Source organism: Nannospalax galili, unplaced genomic scaffold, assembly GCF_000622305.1.
Source record: "Nannospalax galili isolate Female #2095 unplaced genomic scaffold, S.galili_v1.0 scaffold59, whole genome shotgun sequence".
NCBI classification, from domain to species: domain Eukaryota; kingdom Metazoa; phylum Chordata; class Mammalia; order Rodentia; family Spalacidae; genus Nannospalax; species Nannospalax galili.
The window spans coordinates 2,260,218-2,278,604 of NW_008344412.1; the positions used below are offsets into that span (position 1 = coordinate 2,260,218).

The 18,387-nt window shown below is 41.8% G+C and overlaps 1 pseudogene; it reads right to left on the reverse strand.

The window, feature by feature from the left end:
- Positions 1-12,143: 12,143 nt before the first annotated feature.
- Positions 12,144-17,737, reverse strand: LOC103740090 (annotated as a pseudogene).
- Between the last annotated feature and the right edge of the window lie 650 nt (positions 17,738-18,387).

An 18,387-nucleotide genomic window follows, 5' to 3' on the forward strand; every position in this document is an offset into this window, starting at 1 on the left:
GGAAGGAAGGAAGGAAGGAAGGAAGGAAGGAAGGAAGGAAGGAAAGAAGGAAGGAACAAAATGAGATGTAAAAGATGTTAAAGGGATATGGGAATGAAGATATTTTCCAAAATAGAAAGAATGAGAAAGTCTAAGCAAGTGATGAAGGTCTGTGTAGGTTTGTTATGATATATAAAGGATGAGATAAAAATAATATTTACATAATCTTAAATTTTCTAAGGCCATAGTTTAGTCAACTAGTTTAAGGAACAAAATATATTTCTAGTAAAGGTTTATCTGAGAATATTTGGTTTTTTACCCAAGTTTTATCTACATAGTACATGGTAATTAAAAGTACCAAACTGATGGAACTAACCTTACTGGATGCTTAACAACCATGCTTTGATGCCTATACTAATCTTGTCAGAGGAACTTAAAGGACAGTTTTTGCTCCTTGCCCTCCAAGGTCTTCTAAGTTCCAGGGGACTATGGAACATCTCTCAAAATGTCCTGTAACTGTAGTGAGTCACCTGTCCTCTTGTTCAGGGAGGCCATGGAAACCCCACCGGATGGACTTGAACCAGTGTCCAGTCTACAAAGAGGAGGGTTAACTCATAGAAAAACTCTCATCCATGTTTCCAAGTGAAGCCAGACATGGTTGAGCTAGACCTATGACTTATCTTCAAATAGATGGAACTGGTAAAAAGAAAGGAGCCAGAATCTCCTCATAAGCCTATGTGACCCCTGAGGAATGGATCCTCAAAGTACCTTAAGTGTAAAAATAAATTGATTTATTTGGGCCAAGTCTATGGTCTTAAACACCCAAAAGAAAGTATAACCAAAGAGTAAAGTCATCAGTTTATTTCTTTCTTTTTTTTTAAGCAAATACTTTTATTTTATTTATTTTTTGTTGCATACTCAAACTTTGTTTACAGTAGAGATATTCAAAAGTTGAACACTTATAAGTAGGAAACATTTAACATCAGTACTGTCTTAAAAGTTTCATTCTACTTCATCCATTTTCTTAGATTCTTTTTTTTCCTTAGTAAAAGATATTTTAACATATATTATGGGACAAGCTCTACACAATTATTTACATGTATTAATTCATTATACAATCACTCTGAAAGATAATAGCAAGCTAGATCTAGGACTTGCAGTCTTATCTACAATTCGTAAAGATGCTATTGGAAAAGAGCAGTTGGTCCTAAAATATTGGTTCACATATCTTGAGAATATTTCTTTTCTGATAAGATCCTCTGGGTTGAGTCCACTCTTGAGTCCAGCCTTGGCAGACAAAAGAAAACTGAGGAGGAACCCAATAGAGGGATGATTTTGGAAGCCCTTGTCAAGAAATTCCAATGGGCTCTCATATGAACATTTGAAAATTGCTCTGTTCCAACTTTTTTCTAGTTCCCTGTCTAGAACTTGTAGTGCTAATTACTCTTGCCTTTACTTCTCCTTCACATCTCCTATTCACCAGTCAAGGACTTTCTTTTCCCTTTAGAGATAAGAGTTATGCAATTGGGAGTCTTTTAAATAGACCCACTGAAGGGGCACTCCAATTGCCTCATCCTGCATCCCTGTTCAACATAGAAGAAGCCAGAGCAGTCTACGTCATGATTCCCTATCTGCAAGCTGGGTAACCTCTTCAGAGAATGATGTGATAAAATAGGAGGTAAGAATTGGCTAGGCAGTTAGGGTAAAAAGACCCCAAAGAAAAGTAACCAGTTTCTTGGCTAAAACTCACAATATCCTAGGGCCTCTTTGCAATTTAATCCGTTTCAAAGGCCAAAAACTTCTAAAGTATTTGGGAGCTTTTATCTCATCCTTAAAAGATTCTAGGGTTGCCTCTTCGGAGGGGGGAATGTTAGAGTAGCCAAAAGCCCCCACAATAAATAAATAAATAAATAAATAAATAAATAAATAAATAAATAAATAAATAAATAAATAAATAAATAAATAAATAAATAAATAAATAAATAAATAAAAGAAGAAGAAAGAGTACATGAAGTTATCAGAAAAAGGTGATGGGGAGATATGGGAGGAGTTGGAGGGGAGGGAGTGGGCATGGATTTGATCAAAACACCTTATATGCATGCATGAAATTCTCAATAAATTATTTTTAAAAATAAAATGAAGTTGATAAGGGGTACACTTCCTCCCTCCTTAGGGATGGCAGATACCACCTGAGTGGCTCTTGTTTCCACTTTTGAGAGCCACAGACTCTCAACCTCAACCTCTCTGCCCATGCTTCCCTACCCAGAGCAGAGGTGGGTTCTTGGCTTTGAAATCCAATCTGTTGACCTCCACATAGATAATAAGGTCATTCCTCTGAGAAATGTCAGATCTCTCCCTGTCAGCTCCCAGACGAATAGCAGGACACTGTGTTAAGCCCTGGGCTGGTTCAACTTTCAAATAAGCTTCATAAACTTGAAAGTATTCAAGCTGACCTTCTTTGGTCTGTTTGAATATTGAATTCAAATCATGTTCAGCACACTTCTATTAAGTATTCTTAATAGAAGCACACTTCTATTAAGTATTCACCTCTGTAGGTGATAATAGTTCTAGACTTTCTAATCCCAAATAATAAAACTCTTTTGGTGGTAAATAGCTCTTAAAGTTTCTTCCTTGATCAAAAAGGACCTAAAAAAAGAAGTTTAATTGCTGAGGTTCTTTTTTCTGAACCTGCATGATGTGCCTGGTCTACAAAAAGATGTATAAACAGTATTGCCACCAGTATATTACCAAGGTTCAGGTGCCTGAAAAAATTCAATCATAACTAATTGTAGGGCTTTGTTGAATGAAAAAATTTCCTGGTGGGTTACATTGAGAACTATTTTTCTTCAGTCGATCATACCCATCGGCCTCATTTTGTTGCCAGATCCTCCCCCATCAGAATGAGCAGGACTTCCCTGAGCACCTCCAGTGCTTTTCTCTTCCACAGGTGGGTAGAGTCGTCTTGCATCACAGGAGTCTTGGAGGGCACTATTTCCAAGTGTTCCCTCAGCATCTATGACGCCTTTCTACCTCACACCATTTCAGGAGCAGAACTCCTGATCCTAGAAATGCCATGAGCTTTCCCTGCCACAGGCTCCCCTTTCCTCACAGTTCTACAGCTTCCCTTTCAGGGGTTGCTCACCCTTCTCACAAGGGGCAGCAGCGAGGCACCTCACTAAGTTTCTGAACTGAGTGTGGGTACCCCTCCTTGGCCAGGACACAGTGTGAACCATGCTCTGTCACTCGGTAGTTACCTTTCCATTATTCCTCTCTATCATCAGTGCCCCAATAAGAATATATTTTAATTTTTATTTTATGTGAATGACTGTTTTGCCTGCATGTGTGTACGTGCACAACATATATGAAATATGCAGCAGAGATCAGAAGAGGATGTCAGAGGCCATGTGGGTGCTGGGAATTGAACTAGGGTTCTCTGGACAAACAGCAAGTGCTCCCAACCACTGAGTCATCTCTCCAACCCCCCAATAAGAATCTTTTTAAAAATACACTCATCTAATAACCTAAGACAGTCTAAATATGCATTACTACATGTTAATATAATTTTACTCCATTTGCTCAATATTATTATATGTGAAGGTTAATCTTCATTGTCAAGGTGATTGGATGGTTTTAGAATCATCTAAGAGACATATCTGGGGCATGTCTATGAGGGCGTTTCCGGAGAAGTGTGAGGAAGGAAGATCTACCCTGAGTGTGGATGGTAAGCCACAGGCTGGGGTCCCTGTCTGAACAAAAAGAAGACAGTGGAAGAATAGCATTCTTAGTCTCTGCTTCTTGACCATGGATGCTGTGCAACCAGCCACCTCACACTCCTGACATCTTTAGAGCCACTCTTGCCACCATACTTTCCCAGGAGTGATGACTGTACTCACAAACCATGAACAAACATGATCTCTTCCTTCCTGATGTTGATTTTTGTCAGGTATTTTGTCATAGCAACAAGACAAGTAATTGATACATTGTCCTTTAAAATCTTCCTTCTATCATCATAGAACTTTGCATATTCAATGGACAAAGGGAAAAGAAGAAAAAAAGTGTGCTTTTCCATTTACAAACATAAAACCTTCTACACACTCTTAATTATTACTATTTTATATCTATTAGTGTATTGCCTGCATGTATGTAGTGTACCTGTGTGCGTAATACCCAAATAAAGCCAGAATAGGGCATAGGATTCCCTGGAACTGGAGTCATGGACAGTTGCTAGCCCCTTGTGAGTACTGAGTACTGAACATCAGTCCTCTGCAAGAGCAACCAGTGCTCTTAACTGCTGAGCCATCTCTCCAGCCCCTTCTACACAATATTATACACTACCCACCTGCATAATTTGTGACAGCTGCTTCAATGAAATTTCATTAATGGGCTTCCATTCCAGACATTTATTGTCCCACGGTTCCAGAAGTCAGGTATCTCAAGGTGTTGGCTATGGCACCCATGAGGCAATCTGCTCCAGAAGTCTTTTTGGCTTATAAATGACATTTCCCCCATCTATTGATGTCATCTTTCTACAAGCAACAATCTTTGAATCCAAATCTTCCCGTTTATAAGGACATGGCCATATCTGCTTAGGGTATAATTCTAATAACTTCACTCAGTTACTTTTGTAAAGACCCAAATAGAGACATGCTGTATTAGTCACTTTTCTGTTTCTGTGATAGAAACACTGACCAAAGCAATTTATAAAAGGAAAAGTTTATTTGAGCTACAGTTCCCAGGGAATTACGGTCCGTCATGGTGGGGAGGCATGGTGGCTGGAGGTGGCTGGAGCAGGAGCAGCAGAAGTTAAGCCAAAGGCAGAGAAGTGACTGTGTGCCTACATTTCAAACACACCCCATTAATTCACTGATCTCTTCAATTACACAGACTATAAATGTGTTTTCTATAAACAAATACAGGTTCTATATTTGATGGATACTTTGGCATCTTAAATATTCAAATGGATTACTTGATGAGCAAGTGTTAGAGTGAGCAAAGCTGCGCAGATGAGCTGCCCACTTGCAAATATTTTCTGTTTTGCACTTGCTCTTATATTCAGGCAAGACCAAGAAATTAACATTCGTTCATATACTCGTTTTAGCTCAGGACTCAGAGAGAGGTTGCCACACTTGTAGCCCTTAAAGTTGTATGTAATGATAGATGAAAATGGCACTTACATTAGAAGTTTGTTCTAAAATGAGAGAGAGAGAGAGAGAGAGGTTTCATTGTCCTTGATCAAATGGTACCATCAGACAAATTTAGCCAGACAGACAATGAGAATTTTTAGAGGAATATTGCTTTTACACAGACTTAACAATGCAAAATCCCACCTGCTTCTTGGGCTTAGAATATATTTCAGAAACTACACTCACATTTTGCATTCAGCTTTCAAGGCTTGATAAAATATAAGCTTTAATCCCACCCCCTCCGCCCACACACACACATCCCATCCTAGGAAGATAGTATCTTTTCATAAAGTTCCAAATAGATTAGTTTCCTGTATAAATCCTTAAAAAGAATCATGGCGGTAACTTCTAAATAGCAGATTAATAAGAAGAATCAGTGCTGGGCAGTAGCTGGTGCTTTTTCTCTCACTGTTTCTTTTAAGATTTTGGAGGAAATCCTGAAGCATCTACTGACCTGACATTTTCAGGAATATTAAGTCACCTGAGCTCCTGGTACTTGAATTAGGCCAATTGCAGACGGTGAAGTGGGTGTGGCAATGGGGCAAGAATACCCCATACAGTCAATAATTGAAGACTCTTGTGTCTAATATCACTTCCTGTGTATGACAGGTCCCATGCCTCAGTTTTTCAAAACATTAATAAACCTACTAGCATCCCATCTTTCTCAGTACAAAGCTCCTGTAACACGTTCAAACTATAGAACACTACATACACACACACACACACACACACACACACACACACATATATATAAAATATATATGACATGTACCAGTTTACCAACACTTTAAGCAACTGAACAATTTGCTTTCTAAAAACTGACATATAGTATGCAATATTACTTTTTCTGCCTTTTGTTATTGGTTGTTGCTTTTGTTGTTTTCAATCTTGACAAATACTTAGTGGTATCAGGATGAACTGTTAATAAGATTGCAATAAAAATATTTTATAGGTCTTTCATGGATGGCCTGTGAATGAAAGAAAATTACACACAGGACTTAAATCAGTAATATCATAATGAATTTTTGGTAATATCTTAAATTTTTAGAGGAAGAAGTTAACATAACATGTAGTAGTTAATAATTATTGAAAGAGCTATCATATAATAAATTTTCTCATTAAAGAGAAATTTGTATTAATTACAAACTATTTTGCTTAACTGTGTATAATTTTCACTTGAAAGTCTTCTATAAAAATAGTCTTATGCCAGATGTAGTGGCACACTCCTTTAATCCCAGCACTCGGGAGGCAGAGGCAGGCGGGCCTCTGTGAGTTCAAGGCCAGCCTGGTCTACAAAGTGAGTTCCAGGCCAGCTGGGGCCACAGGCAGACCCTGTCTCCAAAAGAGAAGGAAAAATAGTCTTACAATATAAAGTATGCCATAAATGACTGTAAGAAAAGTGAATTTTTTTCTTGTTGATAATGTGGGGAAAATTTTTAATTGATCTATAATAAAGGCTAACATATATCCACTAGCAATAAATGAAAACTTTTCCTGTATAATGACTATGCTTTTACAACTAAAGACCTTCTTTTTCAATATGACAATTAAAATAAGTGTCTCACTGGATCCCCCTACCCCCTGCTTTGGTTATAAGTTGAAAAATGTGTTAACACTTTAATATAGATGTTCCTTTGCATTCTTTCTATTTTTAAGACAGGGTCTCCCTGTAGCCCCAACTGGCCTTGAACTAGTTATGTAGACCAAGGTGGACTCAATCTTGTAGAGATCTGCCTGTCTCTATCTCCTGAGTGCTGGAATTAAAGGCATGTGCCACCACACCTGGTTTCCTTTGTATGCATTCTTATTTGGAGTATTTACCTTCTCATTGACATATGAGCTATTTGCATATTAAAGATAAGCCTTTTTGTTTCATATGTATGTATTACTATTTTTTCTTTTAGCTTATCAAATGTCTTTATATTTTGAAGTATTTTTAGTATCCTGAAGATCAACATTTTCATTACAACTACCATGTTTTTTTTATTAGGAAAGTTCCCCAAGGGTTTGTGTAATAGACACTTCATCACCAGCCCATGATACTGTTCAGAGGTGGTAGAACTTTTAAGAGGTGGGAACAGTGGGTGGATGTTGGGGTTGGGTCAGTGGAGGCACATCCTTAAAAGGGATCTTTACACTGTTGATACATTCTCATTCTCTCTTAGCACCCCTGACATTTGTGTTCTCTCTCTCTCTCTCTCTCTCTCTTCCAGTTGCCATGTGGTAAGCAGATTTTCTCTACCACACATTACCTGCCAAGATGTACCCTGACACAGACCCATAACACCAAACCAACCAAGCATAGACGGAAACCTCCAAAACTGTGAGTCAAACAGTTTTCTCCATTTAAGTTGTTTATCTCACATATTTTGTCACAAGAATGGAAAGCTAGACAATACAACATCAATCTTTCTGTGTTATCTTACTGTTTCCAACTTTGGTTTTTGTTTTAACATGGAGTTGGACAATTTTTTCCCTCTGTTAAAATACAAGCACCCACTTGTGTTTTCTTCTGAAATTCTTTTGGTTTTATTTCTATGTTTTTATATTGAATCCATTTATTTGGATTTAAACTGTAAAGTAGGAAGATAGCAATTTTTGCTCTACCCCTGCTACAGTGTGTTAGCCCATTTGTCAATTGTTTATTAAATAATTAATGTTCCCAACATAGATTCAACCCTCCTCATCACTCCTTTTCATTTAAGACAAGACAAAAAAAATCTTATACATGAGTCCTTCTTTAAGACTATGCTGCAAGTTTTTATTGTTCCTATTTGTCTTTTATTTAATTCCATTGTTACATGACTAAACTATATTATATTTTTATTTGTATGGGGAAGGAGATGGCATGTTCCTTAAAATTGAATCTTCCTTTCATCAGCTCTTTCTGACCTTGTATGTATCAATAACATATCTAGATCTCTTATATATTACTACTGAAATAAACACATTTTTAATGACTATTCCAGTATTGAATCACTTTTTCCTTTTCCTTTTGAATTGTTGTTGCTACTGAAAATAGCTCTAGTTTGTTTGTTTCTGTTATTTTGTTGGTCTGTCTACCACACTCTTGAAGAGTTCCATTTTAGGAAAGAGGAATGGCAGTACCTGTCTGAATTCTAAAGAGCTCAAGGTGTATGCTAATGACTGGATTTGTTGTCAACAATGATTGAAAGAAATACTAAATTCCCATTGGAGAACTGTGAGAATGGGTGGTAATTGCTTTTCCATCCCCGTTGTCTGCTACTTAGGAAGACCTTCAAACTTCAGCTGCAGCAGCTGGAGGAAGGAGCCACTATTTGCAGAGATGCACTTTTCATTGCTTTATTTTGAAGCATTGTCTACTTGCTTGGTCGTTCACACACACAATTTTTAGATGTTAATCCAATCTGAGCTCCACTGGCAATTCCTGGGTTCTGAACAGATCAGACTCACTGCTGTCCATGCCTTCTCTTGACATATTCTTCTGCTTTTTATTTTTAATTCGTATTTTTCCTTGGTAAGTTTTGTATAACCTATTTCTGTCCTTCCAGAATTTAAAAATACATAGAAACTTGCATTTTTCTATCACTGTTATTATCAACAGTTACTTAATATGGGAAATAATTGTAAATGCCTGGATGATTACTTTTCTCTCTCACCCAGTGTTCCTACTGACCCTCAAAGACCCCATCCTCTTCCTTCTGTTTTTGGCAGATATTGGAGCACAGAGAGCCTTCTGCTTATAGCAGAAGACACAAGAGTTTTTCTTACACTTCTTTAGAATTCAGGGAATCTTACAATTACCAAATGTGCAGACACCAGGCACACTCTACCTGACCCTTGGCTAATGAGAATGATGGCTGTGGCCTGCATTCCAGGGGCTGCAGCTGTCAGTCTTCCAGGCCTGAATTTCTTGCCAGGGAGTGGGGTAGAGTTGGCCATTAGGGTCTCTGAAATTGGTCTGGGAGAGTTAGGGACTGGGGAAGGAAGTGGAGATCCATCATTTGGTCAGTACACTTGGACTCCCAGAGGAAGACAAAAGCAAATTTGTGTTCCTGCTGTTTCCAAGGCTCCTTTTTTCTTTTTTCCAGAGTAAAGAAATAGGATAATTTTTCCTCAGTTCAACTCCATTTGCTTTACTCTCCATGAACTTATTTCAGGTTTATTATAATATTTTTTTAAGATTTAGCTTTTAATTGCACTGTTTCCTCTTTTGCTATTGTAATAAGATAAATAATTGGAAGCTATTAGGCAACTGTCATTTTAAACAGAAATCCCTGCTGCCATTTTTTCTGTTGTTTGGAACAAAGTGTCTTTTATTAATGACATACAAGTAGAACTCATGCAAAGAGATCACTTTTCCCTTTGATTTCAGTGAAACAAGTTGCTAAAGAAAAAAATATATAGAAGAAATTTATATTTCAACTTTCCTCTTTAAAAAAAAAAGCTCAAGAAAGGGTTAAAATGACCCACACATACACAAGTCATATGCACATTTGACACCAAATTTTTAAAAAATATTTTATTTATTATTTTTATTTTATATGTATGCATGTATTGCCTGCAGGTAGGTAAGTGCACTCATGATGTGCAATGCCCATGGAAGACAGAAGAGGCTGTCGGATCCCCTGGGACTGGAGTTACAGACAGTTGTTAGCTGCCATGTGGGTGCTGGGATTCAAGCCCGGGTCTTGTGCAAGAATAACCGGTGTTCTTAACCGCCGAGCCATCTCTCCAGCCCCAAAACAAGTATTTTAACATTCCATGAACAAAACCCAAAATCATGATGTGCAATGCCCATGGAAGACAGAAGAGGCTGTCGGATCCCCTGGGACTGGAGTTACAGACAGTTGTTAGCTGCCATGTGGGTGCTGGGATTCAAGCCCGGGTCTTGTGCAAGAATAACCGGTGTTCTTAACCGCCGAGCCATCTCTCCAGCCCCAAAACAAGTATTTTAACATTCCATGAACAAAACCCAAAAAGCCTGATACAGTAAGCCTTGCTGTTTCTTAAAACGAAGATTCAGGCAGTGGAGGAAGACAGATATCTGACAAACCATTGGGCTCAACATCCATGAGAGTGATCTGCCGGTCTTGGCCAGTGCCCCTCTGGTCCAGTGAGATCCTGAAGGGCCTTTTGGGACACAGCTGCAAGAGCGTAAGGGAGCAGGTCATGGCACTAAGCCCCGTGGGTGTCTTGGTGCCAGGCATCCTGATGTCAGGCATCCAGTGACTACAAAGCGACAATATACTCACCTCACATGAGGTTTACACTGGGCTTTCCTATTGGTCCCCTGAGTAGAAGCTATCAGAAATCCATGATCTGAGACGATAATTGTCCCTCAGTGTCCTTTGAAACAGGGATGAGAGGAATAACTCTTCCAAACATGTTTCTGCTGTTTCATGATTCTTGGAAGGAGCCTTAATAATTAATACCCTCTGGCAGCTTCCCCAGGGTGTTTGGTTCTCCAGGAGCCAGCAGGTGAGGCAAAGGTAGATCTATTCCAGTAAAAAGCTGCAAGGCCCTTTCCATGGAGTGCCCAGCCACAAGGCTGATAGGATCAATAGCACAGGGCAAGACAAGAAAGGCCCTATGGGCCCAGGGCACTGTGCAAGCAAGAATCTAAGCAGTAAGTGAGAACTGCTCTGGGGAGATTTGTCAGTACAGACAGCCTGAGTCAGGGCAGCGGGTGGGGTGAGCAGGCTCGGAGGGCAGAGGACAAACAGACCCTCAGGAAAGCGTATGCACAAAGGCTCCCAAAGGCTCCTCCAATGAGGAGGTGGGAAGTTATCTTGGGTGAGGATTTGGTTTTGCTGGTTCCTGGAAGAGGAACTAGGCCCAAAAGTTCTGAGCCCACACCCTCTTCATCCTTTGAGAATCGGAAGGCCCTCTTCCAGCTGGATCCTGTTCCCACAGGGGGACACGAGAAAACAAGAGCAGCCGAGGGCCTCTGAAGGGCATTCCTGATGCAGCCTAGTTGGGCCAGGATAGTGGCACCAGCCCCCTCACTGAGGAGGTGAGGGGCAGGGCTAGGGGAGTATCAGCAGAGGGGCTTGATCCTGGCTGCGGCTCTTCTGATGGGGGTTGGTGGCACCCCACCTTCAGAGTGCTGTCAGCACCCACAGTAAGAGAAAACAGCATTAACCATACCAGGAAGGAGGGGACGTTGTGGGGGAAGATGATAGGCTCCCTGATGTTACTTCCCCTTGCGATTAAGAACAGAGGTACCTGGGCTGAGGTGAGAGGAGGGGGAGAGTGTTGAGGAATGAAAAGAACAAACAGGACCTGTGACTTCTTGAGTATGAAAGGCAGCAAAGTCCAAAGGCCCTGGGAAGCAGTGTCCTGGGGCGGACCCTCAGAATGCTTCTTCCTGGCCCTGACAGCCCTTTACTGACAGCAATGGAGAGTCAGCCTCCCTCCTGAAGTTGACTGATTCCCTGAGACAACTCCACTCTGTATCTGTAAGAACACAGCTGGAGAACCCCTCTGCATCTTGGCATCAAAGGGCTGCATGGTCTCTGGGAGAGCACTGGGTTGTCTGAGTCCAGTCCTTATTGGGCACGAGCAGACTCCAGACCAGGACTTCAGGTCTTTCACAAAGGTGGGTATAAACATTCCACTTGTCCATATAGGGGCACAGAAGGGGTTGGGGTGGGGAGGCTGTGAAGAATTCAGCTGCAGAGAAGTGGGGAACCTTCCATTCCAGTGCTCAAGAACTTAGTGGGGATGCAGCCAGCTGCTAGGTGAGACTGGCTTGGTGGCCATCCTGTAGGCGCTTCTTGCAGCACCCTCTCCTGTATCTGCCTAGCACTCTGCTCTTCCAGCAGAAGCAGAACAGTAGCTGGGACCAAGGCTCCCAGGGTTCTGTGCTCTGAGGGTACATCTGGCACATACAGGGCTGAGGAGCCCCAGCTTTGGGGACACCTGGCAAGTGACATAAGACCAAGGGAGAGGACAGGCCTAAGGACAGTGGTTTTACTTGCAAGTGGTGCTAGGAGTTCAGCGGCAGCAGCCACCATCGTACCCACCTGTGTGGGAGTGTTAGCTGATCCCAAACTTGGTCCTCCAGCTCAGGATTTCCTAGCGTCCTCCCCACAGCAACCAGACATGCTAGAGGAAGAGAGGTCAATTTCAAATTGCAGCTCTTCTCAGAAGAACTGGTAACTGCCATGATTGTGTTTAAAGACGGTCCACATCGCCTTCTTCATCTGCGTGCTTTGGGGCTGCAGGATCTGAATGAGGAACTTGTCCCTGCCTTTCCACAACACCTTGCTTACAGGACTTCATCTCCACACTCCATGTCAAACCAAAAGTGGGAAAAGGAGACCGGTATGGTACTGCTTTCCCAAACAATGAGGTGCCAGGCTCAGTCATCCATCATTTCTTCCCCGTTTCTCTCAGTCCTTCCAGCCCCACTTGCTCTGCTCATACAAGGTCTACACGTCTGTTTGGGTCATGTGGAAGGCTCAATCCACAGTGGCTGGCTCCAGTCCGACGCTTGCTTACATTCAGTGGACACATTCAGCTGTTTCTGTTGTACTGGGAACGCCTCCAGAGGGTCTCCAAGCCTGTCGGCTGCGTCCACTTTGGCCCAGACAGCATCCATGGCCCGGGCCCCTCCAACGGCTCCTGATGCTGCTTCTTTGCCTTGCTGGACCTTCCCACCGGGGCCTCCGAGGCAGAGACCCTCAGCGCCTCCTTTCTGCACTTGTGGGGAGAGGCAGCAACAGTGGCAGCGAGAGCAGAGCCCATTTTTCAAGCTGATATTAAAGTTCCTGGCAATGTATATGATTCTAAGAGTGACAGATCATTTATTATTCATTTATCTGCTTAGAGTTCAGAAGTTGAATTTCTGTGAGGGGGAAAAAGCGCCAAGTTGTAATCTGTCCCTTAAGAGGGAAAATTTTTACAATCAACCCTAGTTTCTTATTTGAAGTCTACTGTTTTACATAAAAGTTCTGAAAAGCTTTGTGTAGCAGAAATGTCTTTTAAACTATTCTGAATTTGAAAAGTCACCTTTTCTGGTCTAATCAATCAAGCAGCTGTTCTCAGGCTGCTTGATGTTGACCTCTGGAAATAGGCATACTGGGTGCAATTGTTCCATCTGTGACAGTGCTCAGAGTTCCACATAGTGAAATTCCATGAGATTTATTTCAAATTTTTATTTTAAAATATTTTATTTATTTATTTTTTATTTATTTATTCATTTATTTATTTATTTATTGGTCTTTTGAGACAGGGTCTCCCTGTAGCCCCAGCTGTCCTGGAACTCACTATATAGACCAGGCTGGCCTTGATCTCACAGGGATCCACCTGCGTCTGTCTCCCGAGTGCTGGGATTAAAGGCATGCGCCACCATGCCCACCCTTTATTATTTTTTTAGTTTTATGTGTATGAGTGTATCGCCTGCATGTGTGTAAGTGTATCCAGTCATGCAGTACCCGTGGAGGTCAGACAAGGACATCGGATCCCCTGGAACTGGAGTTATGAACCATTATTAGCTGCCATGTGGGTGCTTGGAATCCTAGGTCCTCTGCAAGGGCAGTCAGTGTTCTTAATGGCTGACCCATCTCTCCAGCCCTATAAGTTGTATTTCAGCAGTATGGCAGACCACCATATCCTGTTGAGACTGAGTCCTTCCTGCCACCCCTACCTCTTTCTCTAAGTTGACAGAGTCCGCCTTTTGTGAGCCAGGCTGAAGCTGTCAGATGTTCCCTTGTGTCTAAGGCTAGCCATGGGACCCAGTTCTGACCAGTGGGTGTAATGAGAAATCTGTTGTGAGGCTTCTTGGGAAAATGTTCTTCCTAGGGAGGTGAGAGAGAAAAGGGAAGAGAAGGAAGGAGGGAGGAAGGGAGGGAGGGAGGGAGGGAGGGGAGAGGGATGGAAGAAGAGAAGAGAGAGGGAAGGGAGAGAAGAAAAGAATCCTGTTCCACATGATAAAAAGCAAAGAGGGAAAAAGACCACAACTTTCTCCTCCAGTTGTTGGATACTGATGTGGGAGGACGTGACTCTGCAGTTGCTGGGCAACAAATCAGGGTTGCCAGATTGAAAAAACGGTGCAAGGTGGAAAGGGTGACCTTTTTCTCCCTCATCCCAAGGATCACAGCTGGAACTCCTGTAATAAGAGACAGGTTAACAAGAGGAAAAGCATACACATTCGTGTGATTGCAGTTTTATGCAACACAGGAACCTTCAGAATGAAGACTCAAAGATATGGGGTGAAATGTCATTTTATGCTGAGTTTAAATGAAGGAGGTACAGCCATGTGGAAATGTGACTAGACAAAGAGGATATGATCTAATGCTCAGAGATTGGGTGAGGAAACACAGCAAGCCCCCCCTTGTGCCTTTTGTTACTTTTCTTGTTGTTTTGATCACAGACCTGACAAGAAGCAACTTAAAGCTATAATTCTAATTTTTATGACTGGTCTTCAGGACCTCTTGAGTTGTGGCATTTATTCTTCTCAACCATGAGGCAGGACTTCTGTGAAACAAGTGTCTTATGACCTATTATGAAGCAAGGGTAGGTGTGAGGGTTTAATCTTGCTTGTCAAAGTGATAGGCTTTATAATCCCCCTAATAACAAATGTGTGGGCGTGTCTATGAGAGTTATATAAATTAGGTTAATTGAGGTGTGAAGACCCACCCTAAATGGAGGAAGTACCGTGCTATGGGCTGGGATCCTGGACTGAAACAAAAAGAGAAACAGAGTCAAGCACATGTATCCATTGCTGTCTGCTTTCCAACTGTGGTTGCAATGTAGCCAGCTGCCTCAACCTCCTGCAGCCAAGACTTTGCCCCATGACTTCCCCTCCATGGTGGGCTGTACCGAGAAGCAAACTGGGAGCCCAAACAAACCTTTCCTCTTTAAGTTGCTTCTTGCCAGGTTTGTGATCACAGCAACAAGAAAAGTAACAAATATAGTTTAGGTCAGAGAATTTCATTGTGGCCAGTGCTTAAATAGAAAAGGAAGAATGTTGCCGGGTGTGCTGATGCACGCCTGTAGTCCTAGGGCTTGGGAGACAGAGGCAGGCGGATCTCTGTGAGTCCAAGGCCAGCCTGGTCTACATGGTGAGTTCCAGGCCAGCTGGGGCTACAGGGAGACCCTGTTTCAAAAAGACCAAAAAAAAAAAAAGGAAGAATGTTAAAGCTATAATTCTAATTTTTATGACTGGTTTTGGGGGAAAATTGGTTCTAGTTTTCATAATTGCTTTGAAGAAGAGGAATTCTGGTTTCTGACGTGCTTCAGAGGAGGATGAGGATGAGGAGCTGAAGACCTTTGTTCTGGAGTGCTTTTGGCTGTCCCATGACCTTTGTTCAGGTACTCAGCATGCCAAGGTGCCACACTGTCAGGCTTTCTTTTTTCTGACCCCTAACAACAGGAAGCAACTGTGTCTTAGATCATTTCTGAGTCATTGCCACAGTCCTGGAACTACCTCCCTCCAGGCCATCAAGGTATTTGTCACTTTTGGGTGACAATATTCTCTTCCTCTCTACTGCTGGATACCCAGAAACACGGTATTTCTTCACACAAAGCATGGCTGGGTGACTTTAACTAAATAAACACTGTGTTCAGTGTTGGACTCCCTACTGTTTTCCCCTGAAGTAATCACAGGAACTTATGAATGGTTCAGCTGACTCTCATTGTGAGAAATAAACTTCTGCTGTTACGGCTGCAAAATATAGCTTTTCCATGCTTGATTCAGCCTCTGTGTTTTAAGCCACTTATAGTTTGATACCCTCCTACTTGTCACTGAAATCATCCTAATTGAAACAGAATATGCAGCAACTTGAAGCCAGCAATGGCTTCTGTAAAATGAGTTGCACTGGTGATGAAGCCAAGAGCATTTTTGCCTGCCCATCTCCAGATTCCTTGTTACAGCATTCTAATTTTACTCAAGAAAGTCACTACTAGAGCCAGCAAGACACACACACACACACATACACACACACACACACAGACATACACACACAGACATACACACACATACAGACATACATACACACACAGGGACACACACACACACAGACATACACACACAGACATACACACACATACAGACATACATACACACACAGGGACACACACACACACAGACATACACACACAGACATACACACACATACAGACATACATACACACACAGGGACACACACACACACAGACATACACACACAGACATACACACACATACAGACATACATACACACACAGGGACACACACACACACAGACATACACACACAGACATACACACACATACAGACATACATACACACACAGGGACACACACACACACAGACATACACACACAGACATACACACACATACAGACATACATACACACACAGGGACACACACACACACAGACATACACACACAGACATACACACACATACAGACATACATACACACACAGGGACACACACACACACAGACATACACACACAGACATACACACACATACAGACATACATACACACACAGGGACACACACACACACAGACATACACACACAGACATACACACACATACAGACATACATACACACACAGGGACACACACACACACAGACATACACACACAGACATACACACACATACAGACATACATACACACACAGGGACACACACACACACAGACATACACACACAGACATACACACACATACAGACATACATACACACACAGGGACACACACACACACAGACATACACACACAGACATACACACACATACAGACATACATACACACACAGGGACACACACACACACAGACATACACACACAGACATACACACACATACAGACATACATACACACACAGGGACACACACACACACAGACATACACACACACACACACACATACAGACACACACATACAGACACACACACACACATACAGACACACACATATAGACACACACACAGACATACACACACATACAGACATACACACACATACAGACATACACACACAGACATACACACACATACAGACATACACACACACACACAGACATACACACACATACAGACATACACACACACACAGACATACACACACATACAGACATACACACAAACACACACACACACACACACACACACACACGTCACAGCAGGACTGAGAGTAAAGGGAGAGTTGGCAGTCTTCCCCAGGAAGGTGTAATGTGAGAACAAAAGTCTCACAGAACAAGAAAAAAAACTTAACACACACTCAGAGTAAAACCCTTGGTTTTGGTTTTTATGTAATTGGTTAAAGGTTTAAAGGGGAGAAAGAAAAACAAAAGAGTGAGGTGACTCAGCAGGTAAAGGTGCTTGCTGCCAAGCCTGGCAACCTGAACTCAATCCCTGGAATCCACACGGTAGAAGGAGAGACCTGATGACCTGAGCCTTATATATACATTGTGGTATCTCTCTTTCTCTCTCTCTTTCTCTCTCTCACTCTCTCAGAAATAATATAATGAAAATAATTGGAAATCACTCTCAGCCATGCCTGTCATCTGTGCGCATCATCTTGGCTCTTCTAATCACAGAAGGCTGCTTACTCAAAACTCCTATGACTCTCTTTGACTCTTTTTTTTTTTTTTTTTTTTTTTGTATTTTTGAGACAACCACAGCTGGCCTGGAACTCACCATGTAGACCAGGCGGGCCTTGAACTCATCACAAAGATCTGCCTGCCTCTGCCTCCCTGAGTGCTGGGATTAAAGTAGTATGCATTACCACACCCAGCTATGACTCTCTTATTATGTGAACTTTTGTCTGGCTGTGATAGCACATTGATCTCACATGACCAAAGTGCTCAAAAGTTAATGCCTCAGAAGTCCTCAACAAATCATATAAACGGATATGAATGGAAAACATCCTAGCTTCCTTACCTATCAGTTGAAATAACTGATGTGCATTCTAGACAATCTGCTACAATTGTCTACACCAATTGTCTACAATGGGAAATCCTTGGGAAAACAAATCTTTTATTGACTGTTTTCCTATCCCTGCCTCTCTTCCCCACTGCCCTACTGAAGTTGCCTGGGATCACCTCCCAAATAAACCATTTTCTTTTGAATATTTACTTCAGTCAATTTGGGTACACCCCAACTAGATAATATCTTCCCCCAGGGGATCCTTTCTTTTTCAAACAGAATTCTGCCATGTAAAAAGCTGACTTCAAAACTACTAACCTCCTGCTTCAGCTGCTCTAGTGCTGGGCTACTGAGCATGCATGTCTTAGCCTGGTT